Source organism: Tamandua tetradactyla, chromosome 1, assembly GCF_023851605.1.
Source record: "Tamandua tetradactyla isolate mTamTet1 chromosome 1, mTamTet1.pri, whole genome shotgun sequence".
Lineage (NCBI taxonomy): Eukaryota > Metazoa > Chordata > Mammalia > Pilosa > Myrmecophagidae > Tamandua > Tamandua tetradactyla.
In genome coordinates this window covers 234,384,068-234,400,979 of record NC_135327.1, presented here as the reverse complement: position 1 = coordinate 234,400,979, position 16,912 = coordinate 234,384,068, and the positions used below count along the sequence as shown (strand labels likewise).

At 48.1% G+C, this 16,912-nt stretch overlaps 1 long non-coding RNA gene across 1 annotated transcript; it reads left to right on the top strand.

The window, feature by feature from the left end:
• Positions 1 to 2,428: 2,428 nt before the first annotated feature.
• Positions 2,429 to 4,328, top strand: LOC143688418 (uncharacterized). Its single transcript, XR_013177987.1, has 3 exons — positions 2,429 to 2,551; positions 3,258 to 3,389; positions 4,006 to 4,328. It is a non-coding gene; the product is annotated as an uncharacterized LOC143688418 (long non-coding RNA).
• The last annotated feature ends 12,584 nt before the right edge of the window (positions 4,329 to 16,912 follow it).

Genomic DNA, 16,912 nt, shown 5'->3' with positions numbered 1-16,912 from the left:
CAGCTGACTCACAACCAGCCACTGCTGTGCAACAACAAGGAGGGTGCCTGCTGCATTCCAATATGCACGCCTGAGTTCACTCACTCTTTTAGCCACACCGCTGACTCACTCAGATGAGGCCAAGAGGGCGGAGTCCTTGCTCCAACAGGGAGCCCTCCTTATATCTATGCAATTTAAAAACAGATTTATAGGGATGTTTTAACATTACACACTGTGCAGGGCATAGGGGACACTGTGTGAGAGGAGCAGAGGTCACAAGTTGAGGCTTGCAAGCTGGGGGCATCAGGGGAAGGGGGTGGAGACCTGCTGCACTGACACCCAGGGGCAGGGCCGGCCTTGGCTGTATCGGAGCACCCCCTGTTCCTCCTTTTTGGCATGTGTATTCTGTTTCACTAACAAAGGAAGTAAGGTAAATGGTCGATTCAAAAGTTCTAGTTTTTTTTTTTTCCTACCTGGTAACATATGCATGTGGTAAAAAAAAAATTTAAATAGCAAAACAGGGCAAAATAAGCTTTATTTTAAAAATGGCAAGCAAAATGTACCCTGTTTCAATTTTTCTATTTCATCGTCACCATTCTTGGACAGATCCTGCTGGTGCTGCCTCTGGTTCTGTTTCTCTTCCGTCCCAATAGCCGCGTGATGATAAGGTCTTGCTGCGTTTTCATTTTAAGTCAGTAAGACTTGCTGACGCCAAGTCCAGAATGACATTTGAAAGCAGAATTCCCTCCTTTGGTGACTGCACTTAGCTCCCTATCCCTGCTCTGCTGAGTCACAGGCTGGGAAGGTGGTGGGCAGAGGGCTGAAGTGGAGGCGAGGCAGGAGAACCCCCGCTCCTGGCCACGGAAGCTTCCTGCAGGCAACTCCCGCGCGGGGCAGGGAGCTTCGTGTCCACACTGGTCTGTGCCCCATGCTTCTCCGCGGCCTTCACTGGCCGCCCTCCACAAGCACCCTGGCCCGCTTGGCCTGCTGGAATCGCACAGCTCACGTCCCTGAAACCTTTGGTCAGTTACGCTGTTCTGCGCCAGCTGTCACCAAGGAACAGGTGCTGCCCAAACGGCCACGGCTCTCCCCGCTTTCGGGGGAAGACACGAGGCTGATAAACCCGCACAGAGTCCCGAGGGGCTTGGGAAGAGCTCAGAGAACAGGAAGCCGTGGGTACAGGCAGAAAGGAGCTGAAGGGTGGGGCTCTTCTTCCACAGGTGCCCTCAGTTACTTAACAAATTAAAACAACATTTCTTTTTTAATATTTTTATTGTTAAAACAACATGCAAACACAAAAGTTCTTAACATACTAACATTTCATACTTGGTGTGCAATCAATGGCTCATGATATCATCACATAGTTATATATTCATCACCATGATCATTTTTTAGAACATTTGTATCACTTCAGAAAAAGAAATAAAAAGTGGAAAAACCCATACAAAACATACTCCTTATCCCCCTCTCACTGACCCAATTTATTTTAACCTTTGTTACCCTATTATTTGTTCATTTATTTTTATTCATATTTTTAAAATATTTCTATTATAAATAACGAAGACATGCCAACATTTTTGACAAAAAATATTCTTGACATACAAACATTCTTGACATGGTTACAATCAATGGCTCACAATATCATCACATAGTTGTGTATTCATCACCATGAGCATGCTTTTTTAACATTTGCATCTCTCCATAAAAAGAGAAAAAAAAATCATACGTGCCATATCCCTTACCACTTCTTTTCACTGACCACTAGTATTTCAGTCTACTCAATTTGTTTTAACCTTTCTACCCCCTATTACTTAAAACATTTCTTGAGTGGCCTCTTTTGTTCCCAGACATTGTTCTGGGAGGCGGGACTCCAGCCATCATGGAGTTTACTTTCAGCAGAGGCAACATAATAACCAAACACACCACAAGGCCATTTCAGCTTGCAGTGAGTGCTGCGGTGGGGAAGCCAGCCCATATGTGTGTAAGGTGTGAGTGTGTGCATGAAGTGTGAGGGTGAGTGCGAGTGAGCTGTGAGCGTGAGTTGTGAGTGCGTGTGAGCTGTGAGTGTGCTCCCATGTGGGGCTTCTTCAGAGAACTGCTCAGGCTTCTCGAGGTCACCGTGAGCAGAGAACCTGGAATGAAGGGGAGAGTAAGTTGTGAATAATTTGTTCATAAAACCGAGAGGTTCTCTCCTTTTCCTCCTGCTCGGGACACATGAGTGTGTGGGGTGTCATCAGAGTGTGGGACCCGAGCCCCACTCCCCACTCCCCACTCACAAGGGACGAGGCAACCTGAGCGCCACGGCCAAGGGCGGCGGTAGGGAAGGTCAGCTGGGCGCGGCACGAGGGCGGACCTGAGTAGGGCGGGGGCGGAGCCTCGAGTTCTCACGGAGCCACGGCCAGGTTCAAGGTGGGAGCAGGAGCTGAGCAGGGCGGGGTAGATGGCGCTGCCATCAGCTGTGGCTGGCTCCCTGCCTAAGCTCTGCGCATTCCTTCCTCTATCCGGAGAACGTCTCACAGGCTGGGAGGTGCTGAATCCCACCAGCGCAGGAAGGAAGGAAGAGAGCGCACAGGTAATCCTGGAGGCTGCACCACTACCCACCCCCAGACCCCAGAGCTCCCCGCCCTCCCCAGGCCCTCAGTACTGCTTGTCACACCCTGCAGCTCTCCCAAATGAGCCATGCCCATCCCAGAGCAAATTTCCTGGGCTCTCCGGCTTTTCCTGACCCTTGAGAGGATTTCTTCCATAGGAATGGATGCAGAGTTCTGTGCCCTTTCTACCTAGAGCTGAGAAAAAAATACAAATTTAATCTTCCTTCAGAAATCTAGCTACGATGAGCACACGGGCCTCTGTGTATTCAGAGAACTGCCTGACAACATGTGGAAAGAGGCAGAGACTTGGAGAACAGGACACGGTGCCCTTTCCACAGTGCAGCCTTCCCACTCAGGCCCTCCCTGCTTTCCCCCTGGTCTCCCCGTGCCCTGGCTCCACCTGCTCACTCAGCTACCCTGAAGCCTCCCAGTTTGTGCAGCAGCCAAGCACTTCCCTGGATGTTGCTCGCTCAGCCCAGAGCCCAGTACAGGGGCTCCTGCTGCCCTGTTCCAGGCCCGCAGGGATGCATCCTGCAAGTCTCGATTTAGACTTTGCTTCGTTCCAGCCTGGACGAGGGGCTCTTCCTGGGCACTGCCTCGGCACCCACTTGCTTTCTTCTCAGACTCAAAGCAGTGACCTCTAGCATAGGGGCTGGACTGACCGAACATCTGCTCTTTGCTTCCTAGGAGTTTACTGTCTGGAAGGGAGAGCAGAAAATCACGTGGAGCCCTGCAAAGCAAATGAGCAGCACTTCCCTCTGGCAGGTTTCTGTGAGGCACCACCCAAACTTGAGCTGCACACAGAGGATGAGGCCGGAGGTGAAGGGAGAGGCCACAGAAGTCCCCAGGGGTTATGGGGTTTGAGGTGATTGAGGACAGTGAGGAGGCAAAGGAGAGCTTTACTCAAGCGGATTTGGCCATCCTTAAAGCTATTCACCACGAGGCAATCACATGCCGGGACCCAGGAAAGAAGTCCATTCCCTCCAGCTTCTGGGACCCAAGGCATCAAGCAGTTTCATAGTTTGCAGACTCACTCAGATTTCTCGATCCCAGCTCTGCAGCTAATCAGAGCGCAACCCAGCACGTTAAGTTCTCCGAACATCCACACCCTCGCGAGAAAGACAGGAGCGGTGATAGAACCTACCTTCAGGGTGCATGTGGATTTCATGCGGTCATGTGCACAGAGGCTAGAACAGAAAATACAAGTAGATCACAAGTTTCAGGAAAGTAAACTTAGTACATGAGAGGTTTGTAGAGTCAGTTTACGCACTAGGTGTTCTTTAGGGTTACCAGGAATGTTGGTTGGGGTTTGGCAAACCATGGCAATTAACAGTATCTAGCTGAAGCTTGCATAAGAGTAACCTCCAGAACAGCTTCTCGGCTGTATTTGATCTTTACCTTATTTTGTTATGTTTCTTCTCCCCTTTTCAATCAGAAAGCATTGTCAACCCCATGGTGCTGTCCTATATTGTGACACCCCTTTTCAACATGAAAAAGTTAGAATGGGCATCTTCCAAAGACCCCTGTAGACTGGGAGAAGGATCAAAGGAGAAGGAAGAGGCATAACAGAAGATAGGATTTAACAAATGAGTATGACTGATGAACCACTATAATGCTATTCTTCTAGCTTCTAGTGTTTTGGAGTAGCTAGAAAGAAAAACCTGAAAATGTGGGACTGAAACCACATCAAACTTTGAAATCTATTATGTAACTACTTGTTAAAATGTACTTTGAAAAGTATTGCTTTTTTTGTATATGTATTCCACAATAAAAACATTTTAAAAAGTAAATTATAAGGATGGCAGTCAGTAGCCATGGTAGTAGTAACAGTGGTACCAGTAGTAGTGACGGTACTAGTAGTAATAGTAGCAACATCAGTAACAGCAGATAGCCACAACAATACCAGCAGTGGTAGTAAGGGCAGCCATACTGACAAGAGTAACAGCGATGGTGGTAACGTCACTACCAGCAGGCGTAACAGCAGTGTTGGTGACATCAGTACCAGCAAGAATATCGGCAGGGAGGTAACCTTAGTACCAGCAGGAGTAACAACAGTGGGGGATAATGTCAGAACTGGCAGGAGTAACAGCTGTGGGAGTAATGTCAGTACCAGCAAGAGTAACAGCAGTAGGGGGGTAACATCAGTACCAGTAGGAGTAACAGCAGTGAGGGGTAACATCAGTACTGGCAGGAGTGATGTCGGTACCAACAGGAGAAACCACAGTGGTGGTAATGTCAGTACCGGCAGGAGTAACAGTAGTGGGTGGTAACACCAGTACCAGCAGGAGTAATGGCAGTAGGGGTAATGTCAGTACCTGCGGGAGCAACGGCAGTAGTGGTAACATCAGTACCAACAGGAGTAACAGCAATGGGGGTCATGGTATAAGCGCTCTTTTAGCAGGACAGCAAAAAGGAGCTTTCCTAGGATTGTTACTCTGGAAAGTGTCAAAAGGCCCATGGTTTTGCAGGTACCGTTTTGTTCCCTGAGGGCAGCCCTCTCCCACGGTTCCCTCCTTTCCTCCTCTACAAGGACTGACCACCAACAGAACAGGGGTCTGGAAGGGGGAGGTCAGGGAAAGAAAGGGCAGGGGCAAGGGGAGGACTGAAAGACACAGGGAAGCTGGGTGGCCACACCCCTTCCCACACCCATGCACACTTGCTCGCCAGTAGGCACAAGTGTGTGAGCTCTCCACTCCCACACACCCCCTGAGGCTTTGGGACAGGGTGGAAGTCCGGTCCTCAGGTTTGGCCTGAGCTATGCATTGCTCTGCCGGGCCCATCCTCTCAGCACCACAGGGTGGGGTCAGGGCCCGGTGATGTGGACCCTGTGTCTGTGGGGTTCTGGGTTTCCTGGGAGATTGAAGTGCAGACAGCAGGTGTGCAAAGGGAGGCCACATCAGGGCCAGCCCTGCAGAGCATCGGGCGCTACCCCCCAGCGAAGCCCCTGCCCCAGGTTCAGTCTGCCCTGTGCTCTCCCCAGGTTCTTGTCCAGCTGCTGCACCCACAGGGCCCTGCCACTGACCAGCTCCCACTCAGGCGTCAGAGCAACGCTGCCTTCCCTTCATGTTTTGGGCCAGCAAGGCCTACGCCATGTGCAGCTGCAACGGGAAGCAAGCAGGACGGCCAGCATGTCTGGCCGCAGACGGGTCTCAGGCCACCACCCCCCCCCCACCCCCCAGCCTCCACACTCCAAACTGGACGGCTCCTGGGGGTTAGGAGCCATGCCTACAAGGCACAGCACATGCACAGAGGTGCGTCGGTGCCGCGGGACACACGGGGGTAGAAACAGAGACAGAGAGAGGGAGGGAGAGAGAGCTGACCAATGTAGTAGATTCTGATTTTCTAGCTTGGCTGACACGGAACAGGCAAGCAGACAGTCCCAGAGGGAGCTGTATCCAAAGTCCGAGTCATGTGGAGACTTAGCAAGTTAGCTCTCCTGTGCCAGCCAGGCATGGGGTCCCCACGTCCAGTGGGTCCAGTGGGTCTGTGGGCTGGGGACCCACCAGGTGTGGCCTTGGGCTCTACCTGCCTGCTCGAGGCCAGCAGGCTCAGGGGTCCTAGCCCAGCCGCTACCCCACAGTTGACAGCGTTGGCAAGTGCCTTGTGGACGTAAAGACGCTTACAGGCAAGCCGGGGACACGCTGATACGAACCACCGTATCACAGTCACCAACGTGCCAGGACTGACTTTGACTTGCTGCTGGACATGGGTAGCAGTGAGAGAGGTTTTAGCAGCAGTGAGCCTCTCAAGGTGACTGGATGATGGCACAGCATAGCTCTGAAGCCAGTTTTTCCTAAACAAATATACAAGACCATCCATTCAAAATGTAATGCTGCATCTCCATTCCGGCTCCTCCAGGGACCCAACAGCTTTATGACACTCATTTAAAAAGAGCCTCAAAGAAGACAGAAACCAACGCTCTCTTTGGGTCAAATACGGCCCTTTGAAGTATCTTTTGGAAAAAACGCCATTCAGAACCAAGGCTAGTGAACAAAACACATACTAGCTGGAGAATCTTTTTGATGCCTTTGATACAATACAGGTGCAAAGCAAAAAGATCGGTTTCCTTGGGGATGACGGGCTCTGAGGGCACCTGAGCATGTCAGTAACGCTGGAATCACTGCACGATTTCCAAGCAATCGTTGGCACACAGAAGACCTCCGGAAGCTTATTTTTAAAAAGTAATAAAATGCAGAAAGCGCACTGATAAGCAGTATAATTGAAGAAATTGGCAGTTTCCTTGTTGGCTACAATTCTTCTAGTCGTCAAACTGCTTCTCTCTTTGTGTACAGTTGGTCAACGAAAACCTACAGGAATTCCTTCCCTTTGCTACTTCTCTCTTTTAAGTTTAAAATAAAAATTTGCATTCTCCCCTGAAGACTGTGGCTCTTAAGGAGTTACTGGTCTTGTTTAATTCTTTTCTGTTCTGGGAAATACGTGAGGTTTAAAACCTAGTGATAAAGAGATGCGATGGACAGCTGTCGAGGTGCCAGAAGCTCTGATTCCAAAGGGCACTCTGCACAATTTTTGTTATTCTTGTTCCAAGTGGGTGACAATGGTGCCGTGCTAATGCTGATATGTAATGGCCACAGAAGGCGGCCCGGGAGAAATGTCTCTGATGAGAATGAGGCTCTTTTCCCACAACCATCTGCAAGCTGAAGTTTGCTGATGAGCACTCCACAAATTGTCACGTTAACTACCCACCTTTCAGTTTCAGGAGGAAGTCAGCTCCCCTCAGTTGCCTTGGGCTTGAGTAGGAGAGAGATAATTATGAATTACTTTCTCCTTGAACTTGCTGCTGATGAAGCTGGCCAAAGTTGACCACCAAACTTTTTTCCGCTTTCTACAAATCGCTCTCCCTGAGAACAAATGCCAACTGTGTACGCCCTTCCCAGGCTGCCGGGCGACTCCCAGGGGTGCTGGTGCAACTTCCTAAAGCCAGCTTCCCACTGTCAGCAGGACTCATGTTTCTTTATTTTCTAGCCTAATGGACTCCTCAGATTTCAAGTTTTCCTCCTCCCACAGGATGGGGAGGAAGAGGACAACATCCATTTGGGGGGGCTCTGTTCCCTCCTTTGGCCTGAGAGTGACCCTGGCTCTCCCTCTTTAGCTATCTCCATAATTGATGAGCTTCTGAGTTTATTGGTTCAGTAAGGCTTCATCTACCTGACACCAACTAGTGGACTTAGTCTAGTCCCTGAAAAAAGTAGTTAATTCTGTGGGGGAAGGAAATCAGTCCAATTGTGACTGATTGATAGGACCTGCCAGAGTAACCCTGATCCATGAGTAAAGAGCCCAGTGCACAGGGAGCTTCAGTGGGGATGAAAGCAGATCTGGGACCTTTGCAAAATATTCCCTTGACTAGGTGTCTTCTTCACCATACAGCAACTCTGTTCTTTCTGCCAACTAAGATGCCCATCACTTTCTGTCAATCATGCTTAAGGACATGCGAGTTCTGATAGTTCAGTCTTGAGCATCCCTTTTAATGCCAAAAACTCAGGTTTTATACCATATACTGCCCAACCTAGGGAACCATTCTGAATAGTAGGATGGGACAGCAATTGATTTAAGAGCTGGCACAGACATCTTAGCAGAATCTGCCATTGCTCTGGGCCTCCTTTCTAACGAGACCCCACAGTGGGGCCATCTTTTCTGGCTGGGATTGGGGAGTCTTGTCGAGTCCCAGGCTTGAGTGCTGACCTGCAGAGCCACTCTGTTGCTCACTCCCTGCACAGGTCAGGGCTGTGATAGGGCTTCAGCGAAGGAGACATGAGAGGGAATCTATGGGGACGCTTCCAAGACAGGTTTTCCTGCCCTAGTAAGAAGTGATGCACAAGGAAGACAATCCTTTCCTGCCTCTGGACAAGCATCAGTGAGGGAATGACTTGGGGCTGCTGCCTCCTGGCAACCACTGGTTGGGCAGAAGCTCAGCAGAGGATGGCAGAACTGAAAGCCACAAGAAACCCATACTGAGGAAGGCATCGATGAAATGCTGAGCTCTCCTGGAACCACCTACCCTTGGAGTTTTTATCACCTGGGATGGTAACCCGCTTATTGATCCTTGCACTTGCAGCCCGTTAGGCATTCTAGCAGCTGCCACTGCAATGCTGCCGATGCCTCAGATGGAGCCAGTCTCCTGGGCTCTGGTGGGATCTGAAGTCCCCTTGAAGAAAAGACAAAAAGTTTTGCGTTACACATCAGAAGCCAGGGAGAATCTCTAGTTCACAAAGGAAGTCAAATCGGGGACTTCAGTGTGAGGAACTCGGATAAGCACATGTGCTCAGTCAAAGAAGCCGGACGATCCCACTGACGGGGGAACAGAGAAATCCACACGGACAGAAAGAAGATTAGGGGCGCAGGGGCTGTGGGGGGGAGGGAATGGGTAGTGACTTCTAGGGGCTATGGGGGTTTCCTCCTAGGGAGCTGACAATGTTCTGGAACAGGCAGGGGCGGTGGTTGCAGAGCACTGTGACTATACCGGGTGCCACTTTACAGGAGTTAATGGTAAATTTTATCTTATGAGCACTTTACCACAGTAAAAGAGAAGCTGGGATAAACATGGTGGGGAACGACACATTAAGTAGAAGCATCCCTATTCACGAGTTAAATACATCATTAAAGTTTTGATAGTTTCCATGTTTTGATTTTTCAAAAGTTTTAGGTTAAATGGTGACTACAACATGTTGTCAATTTACTGCTTATGTTTCTTCTTTTTTCAGTTTTACTGAAATAAATTGTTTTTAAGACAACAAATATAGCACTTGCTTTTGGCAACTGTGTAATTGTTATGTCCTAAGGGCTATTGATCAGTTATGAACATTTACTAAGAACTTAATATACACCAGTGCTGACCTTGACACCAAACCAGGTGAAGCCCTTGAGTTGCTTAAGAAAAATCTTGTCTGAAGATGAAAGTGTTGATTCTGCAATATGTGCCTGTTTCATGGAAAACAGTTATACAAATAGGAAAATTTATTGACCCATGATAGAGTGAGATAAAAATATTTAGCTGTAATTGGAAATAAATATGAGGTTTTGATTTGTATATTTCAAGTTATATAGGAAGCAGGGATTAACATGGCCAATATATTAGGCAGTCCGTTAGGGTAAAGTAAAATTTTCAATTCCAATTCAGTATGGTCGGTCAGTATAGAAACAGTCTATACTGTTGTAGACTAAGCTAGCTAAGGAGATGCGTAGCTGAAAGCATACCTGTAAGTTATTGCGAAGGCACAGAGACAAGTCACAGAGATGCTAAGGTACACAGAGACTTGGCCGAAAATCAGTAATCCTTTCATGTCTATGTAAAAGCAGAGCAGCGATAACCTGGAACACTGAGCATTACAGCTGAAAAGGTTAAGATTTCATTAACTTATTTAAGTGAAATGAATTATATATTTGAAGCAGTTACTGTTTCTCAGTGAGGATTAATAATTTTATTTCCCTGAAACATTTATTTAGGAATATAAATGAAAGTTGACCAAAGAGGACCAGAAGAGATGGAAGGTTGCTTGGAGAAGCTGACCTTCCAAATTGGGCTGGAATCTGAGTACCTTTTCATTTCACCTGATATGTACTTGTTTTTGACAACATCTCTTTCAGAGGGTATGTGCTCTGACATCCTAAATGTGGAACAACTTCAGGTGGACAGGGGTCATCTTTGTCCAAATTTACAGTGTTTTGAGTCTCTGTCTCTGGAAGTGTTAACCTGAGGATGCCTGTGGAGCTGTTTCCGTCTGTAATAGACTTTCCACTTTAGATGAGGACAAAGGAACCATTTTGATGCAATTTTTCTGCTAGGGCTTGGGGCCTCCCAGTTCATAAGTTAGCAGCATGTGGATAAGGAAACTTTTTCTGATGGTTAAACACAAGATTGGATCTCAATAGCTGTCGGGAAGGATGTTTTCTTGTTTTTAGTGATGGGCAGGCCCTGTGGCTGAGTTTCTGCATTTCCGAGTATGGAGAGAACACGCGCTCTCTGAGGGTCTGTAACTCCAGCAGTCTTCACATCCCAGGCAAGGGGGTTTCCTTGCCTCCTGGGGGGCACAGCTGACCCTCTCTATTTTCTCTCCTTTGGGACAACCTGGCTTTGGTTTCAATGCGGAAGGAGAGGGCAGGGTCAGAGGCTTGTCCAGGCACCTGGTTTGCCCCTACCTGCCTTGGCCAGGCCCCGGCAGCCCGTGTCCACAGGGCCAGCTCTCGGCCAAGACCTGGAGCACGGGGCATTTTAGTAGACCCAACAGCAAATGCTCTGATGCAGGCCAGTGGGCAGCCAGGAACCTGCTCCTGCCCAGGGGCCTCTGTCCCCTGGGGCATGGGAGGGACTGCGGGCAGAGACGTCCCAGGAGGGGCCTTGGATGATGATTCCAGAGCCCCTCACTTCCTGTTAGAGCTGAAGTCAGGTCCCTCCCTTCTTAAGCCTGCCTCGCTGCCGTCCCTTCCCTGAGAGTGTCCCACAGGTTAATCTTAACTAAATGACCTTCCCCCATGCTCTGTTTTCAGTGAAGATGTCACAAATCACTCCAGCCAGAGTGAGCTGGGCTTGCAGTTAGAATTGATGAGACCCTTCGACTGTTCTAGACCATGCCCACTGGAGAAATTCCTTCCAGAGAGTCGGGAGTACACTGATGAAATTTTATCATTCCACTAAATATTTTTATATATTTCCTACTATTCAAGTCATCCTAATATTGCATTCTAATTTGAGTAATATATAAAAATATATCTCTACCACTACATTGAATATTTGGTTTAATGAAACATGTACCATTTAAGTGAAGTGTTTTATTGAGGGGCCTCTTCCCACATCCTTGACAACCAGGAAGGAAGCGCGTGCGACAGGCCCAGCATTCGCCATGCATCTTGTCTGCTTTATGTGACAGCATCTGGCTGTGCAGGCAAAGTCCAGAGAACGCCATACTAAAGCCTTGGGAAATCTGGTGTGCTGCACACTCATTACTTGCTTTCTAAGTGTATTAACTGTGGGATTAAATTAAATAGCAAGAACCCATAATACTATTTTCTTTTTTATAATATTAATTGTATTTCATAATATTAATCATAACAGCTATATTTACTGTAAAACACTTAACACATTCAGAAAATATCAAGAAAGGAATAAATATCAGACAGTTGTGCTAGTCAGGATTCTCTAGAGAAACAGAACCAACAGAGGGCATCTGTAAATATGCGGTTTATAAAGATGTCTCATGCAACCATGGGGATGGAAGAATCCAAAACCCACAGGGCAGGCTGTGAAGCTGGCGGCTCTGAGGAAGGGTCTGGAAGAGCTCCACAGGAGAGGCTCGCTGGCTGAAGAAGCAGTGAAAGAGTCTCTCTTCTCCTTAAAAGCCTTTAACTGCTCAGATTATCTCATTGCGGGAGACCCTAATCCTTAGTTGATCGAAGATATAATCAGCCACAGAGGCAATCAACTGACTGATGGCTTCATACACCAGCCTTCTGGTTTATCAACCACCACAAAATATCCTTGCAGCAATGGTCAGGCCAGTGCTTGTCTGACCAGATAACTGGACACATCACCTGGCCAAGCTGACACCAGAACCTACCATCACAACCGTTAGTCCCATTTTCTAGGGAAAAGCACTGTAAAATTTTGGTATATTTTGGTATACTTCCTTTCAGTCTCTCTCTCCATATATATATACATATAAATCACAAAATTGAGACCATTCTTTATATGTACTTTTGTGTCCTTTGTCGTAACTCTAGTGCCTTTTACATGATTAATTTTAAAGATTCTGGAAATACTTGTTGCATGAAGTTTCTGCTAGGACACGGCAATATTCTAGTAGGTTATTAGCATTTGTTCCCACTGCCACATTCTCCCACTGCTACATTCTCCGTGTGTAGAGCTGAGCTGCGTTTTCTGGCCCCTCCCGCCAGCTACCTGCAGGTAGGTGAAGGTCTCTGCTCTCCTGCCCCACAGCCCTCTGCAAGCCAGGGCCACGGGTGTGTGGGAGCCGATCGGCCACTTCCCAACACCCAGAACATTTCGGAAGCTTCTTGGGGCAACTGGGGCCCCAGGGCTGACGCGAACAGGTGAGATGCATATTCTGTAGCTGATTCTATCCTCAGCTCCATCACCCCACTAACGTGCTCCCCAGTTGGGAAAGAGCACCTTGGTCTCTCTTCCTAAAAAGCCAGCAGAAAAGGAAACATTTGACCAATGTTTCCTCTTACTCTTCAGCATCACCCAATGATGTGTTTCAACGATATACACATAGAATCCATTGGAGAAACATTTTCTTTTTATGTTGACTGATTTTACCTAAAGTTAAACCACCTCAATGAAAAATAAAGAATTCAGCTCATTAGCTAGATTTGGAGATTTTAAAATAAAATGTATAGAAACTTCAATTTACTTGTGGAATTCACCTGAATCATTTAATAAGATAAAATGAAAATTTCACCCCTTTTCCCAGTCCACTGTCATTTTGTCGGTGTAATTTCCCCCCCTTTCTCATCTTCTCCTGAAGGTATTTTATTGCCACACTCTTCACGGTTATGAAGAAGTGTTGCCCATCTGGTGTCATTTCTCGGCTTCCAGGAACAACCAAGGCCCCCGTCCACTGGCAGGCAGGTGTGGGCCTCTGGTCCTAGGTGGGACTGTGCGTTGGAGGTTGAGTAAGGGAATTGGATGGCTGTGGTCACCACCTGTGGGGGGCACTCTGCCCTTCTAGGTCAGTCAATTTGGGCATGGCCCAGGACCAAGTGGGCCATGGGGGGCGCTTATCCCAGAAATGGAATTTAGCAGGGGGAGGGGAATGGGAGCAGGTGAACACAGGTGCAGGTGGGTCCCCAGCAGCTCCCACAGGTGAGTGCAGGTGCAGGTGGATCCCTAGAGCAGCTCCCACAGGTAAGCGCAGGTGCAGGTGGGTCCCCAGCAGCTCCCACAGGTGAGTGCAGGTTCAGGCAGGGTCTCCAGCACAGCCCCCAAGGGTGAGTGCAAGTGCAGGTGGATCCCCAGAGCAGCTCCCACAGGTGAGTGCAGGTGCAGGTGGGTCCCTGGCACAGCCCCTACAGGTGAGTGCAGGTGCAGGCGGGTCCCCAGTGCAACCCCCCATAGGTAAGCACAGGTGCAGGTGGGTCCCCAGGGCAGCCCCCACAGGTGAGTGCAGGTGCAGGCAGGTCCCCAGCACAGCCTCACAACTGAGTGCATGTGCAGGTGGATCTCCAGCTGTGTATCAGGAAGGCTGAGACCCTGATGCTGGGCAGAGGAAGGGCAGCCTGGCGAGCTGGTGGTTTTGGTAGTTTGCTCAGGAAAAAACCACAGAGTAGAAATGGACTGGATCATCCAGATTGTCTAAAGGTGACCAGCTCTGAACTCATTATGCAGTAAGCTGTCAGAAAATTAAAGGGCTTGTGATAAAGAAGAAACTGGTGATCATGTTTCTAAGCATATAAATTGACATACTGTTTTAGTCACAGAGATTACACACCTTGATTATTTAGTTCATCATTAATAAATAACAATGAATGATGCAAACTTTCTCCAAGCTTTTTATTCTTTTCTTGGCATACAAATAAAAGGATAAGTCAGAGGACATTTTTTCTAACACTGAAAAGATGTGCTATTTGGAATGCTGAAAATAGCTCTTGATAATTTCAGAGTTTTCTGGGCAAAAAAGTACACTTAGGTCTTCTAAACCTTTTCCCATATCTTTAGAAATGTCATGTAGGTTCTGGGACTGTGACAAAGAACCTACCTTCATACCTGTCAGATGGCAGCACACAGGTAAACACCCCCTTCTAACTTCTTCTGTTCACCCCATGATCTCAAACCAAATCCATTAACTTATCCCGGTCAGAAATGACAGCTGAAAACGTCTGACTCTCATGATCTCTGCTTCAGCATGTCTGAGTCCATTGGGCACTTTCGGTAGAACACAGGTGCCCAGGAAGTACCATTTAAACTAGAAATCTGTGAGGCGTGGTTGATTTCAGGGTACCTGTCTCTCCACAGGCTTAGGCTTTTTTTACCTGCTGCTCAAGCTTTCCCACTTCTTTTCTGACGTGTCCTCTTTTTTTATTCTGTGGATGCTGCCAGGCCAAACTTTCCACGCACAACTCTCAACATGCTATTCCTGGTTCAAAAACATTTAATGCCTCTGCAAAGAGTTCCCAAATGGCAAGTGAGAAGGCACAGTCCCCATAAAACTTTGGGGTTTTTTTTGGTTATTTTGGCCTGCTAAAGCTGCCACAATGCAATATATCATTGGGTTGGCTTTTACAATGGGGATTTATTAATTAACAAATTTACAGTTTGAAGGCCATGAAAATGTCCAAATGAAGGCATCAAGAGGAAGATACCTTCTCTGAGGAAAGGTTCCTGGCATCTGGGTTCCTCTGTCACATGGGAAGGCACATGACTATGTCTCCTGGTCCTCTTTGTCTCTAAGTTCTCTCCAAACGTCTCTAGGTGTTTTTCTCTTTCTCTGTTCTCTCTCTTGGTGCTCTGCCTTTTATCCTCTTGTAAAGGGCTCAGGTAAAGGATGAAAACCCATCTTGGACTGGGTGGGTCTCATCTCCAGGAAAACAACCTAATGAAAAGGTCCTACCCACAAAAGATCTGCCCTGCAGGGAAGGATGAAAAGGTGCACAGAGCTCCAAACCAACACAGGGGTCCCAGCACAACCCCAGTTTTGCTAGTTTGCTGGCAGGACTCACAGAGCTCCATGGAAGCTCTTATGTTCCCGGTTCATTAGGGGGAAGGTCACAGATTAAAATCAGCCAAGGGAAAGGAAGCTTGGGACAGGGTCTGAGAGGGTTCCCATGTGGAGCCTCCCTTCGCGAAGCTGTGACAGCGAGAGATGGCTGCCAACCTGGGACGCACCCCGAGCCTCGGGTCCAGGCTTGTCACTGAAGCTCACTTACCTGTTGCCCATGGGGCTGACTTTTGGCCTCTGGCCCCTCCCGAAGGTCAGCCGAGTACCAGAGTGGCCTGTTCCTCTGGAGGTTGGAACTGACACCACTGGCCAAAGTCACGTTCTCGGACTGTCCAGTGACACGCACATGTGGCAGTTAGATTCAGGCATCAACTTGGCCAGGTGAAGGTGCCTAGTTCTGTTACTGTGGACATGAGCCAATGGTACGTGAACATCATCTGTTACTGATCACATCTGCAGTCAGCTAGGAGGCGTGCTCACTGCCATGAATGATGTTTGATTTAATTAGCTGGATGCTCAAATGAGAGAACCCAATGTAGCACAGCCCAAACAGCTCAGCATACCTCATCCCAGCACTCGCAGCTCAGCGTAAGCCTTTGGAGATGCAGAAAGAAATCACCCTGGGGAAAGTTGCTGGAACCCAGAGGCCCGGAGAGAAGGCCAGCAAAGATTGCCCTGTGCCTTCTCATGTAAGAAAGAACCTCAGTTGAAAGTTAACTGCCTTTCCTCTGAAGAACTATATGTTAACTAAATAAAGCCCCTTTTATTGAAAGCCAATCCATCTCTGGTGTGTTGCATTCTGGCAGCTAGCAAGCTAGAACACCCAGGCTGCAGGAGACAGAGGTTGCCAGCTCTTTGGTGAGGCCAATCCCTGCTGCAGTCCCTGTAGACTGAGGGCCAGTTCCTGGGTGGCACCAGCCCTGCTCACTGCAGCACCTCTCCGGGCCCCTTGGGAATGGCCTGTGCCATCCCTGGGCTCTGCCTTGCTACTGCCTGCTTCCAGACTGTGCAGCCTCTGCTGCGTCCCCAGCCATGGCGTCTCCCTTTAACCTCAAGGACAGCTCCTGCCACGGCAATTTCCTGAAGCCCCCCACGTGCTCGCTCCTCCCTCGAACCCAATCCCATGGCTACACGGCCTTCGTCATGGCCACGGCTGGGGCTCTGTCCACCCTGGATGCTGCACTGTGGGGTTGTCAAGGAGCCAACACGCTTTTCTCCCATTTCTACCTGGGCAGACTCCACGCAGCGTCGGGCACCCACAGGTGCACAAAACAAGTCTGTAAATGAAATTTCCATTTATCCTTTATGATATTTTATTAAAATGCTAATGTCCCTGGGGAGCCTTTCTTCTTTCCCACTTAAAGCAAAATTATTTCCAGAAAACATTTTTAATTTTAATTTAACATTAAATGTATTATTCGCAGATATAATACATGCACGTCATTTGAAAGCTACAATAGTGTAAAAAGGTTTTTAACAAGAGCAGTGGTTCCTGGCCCCATCTCCGTCTTCCCTGCTCCAAAGCAATCACTTTCAACTTTTTAGCTCTTTCATGTGGTTTTTAATAAGAAGAGCTATTGGACGCAAGTCCACTTTGATATAACCTTAATAATTCTGAACTCATTGTAAAACTAAGAAATGACTTAGAAGAGA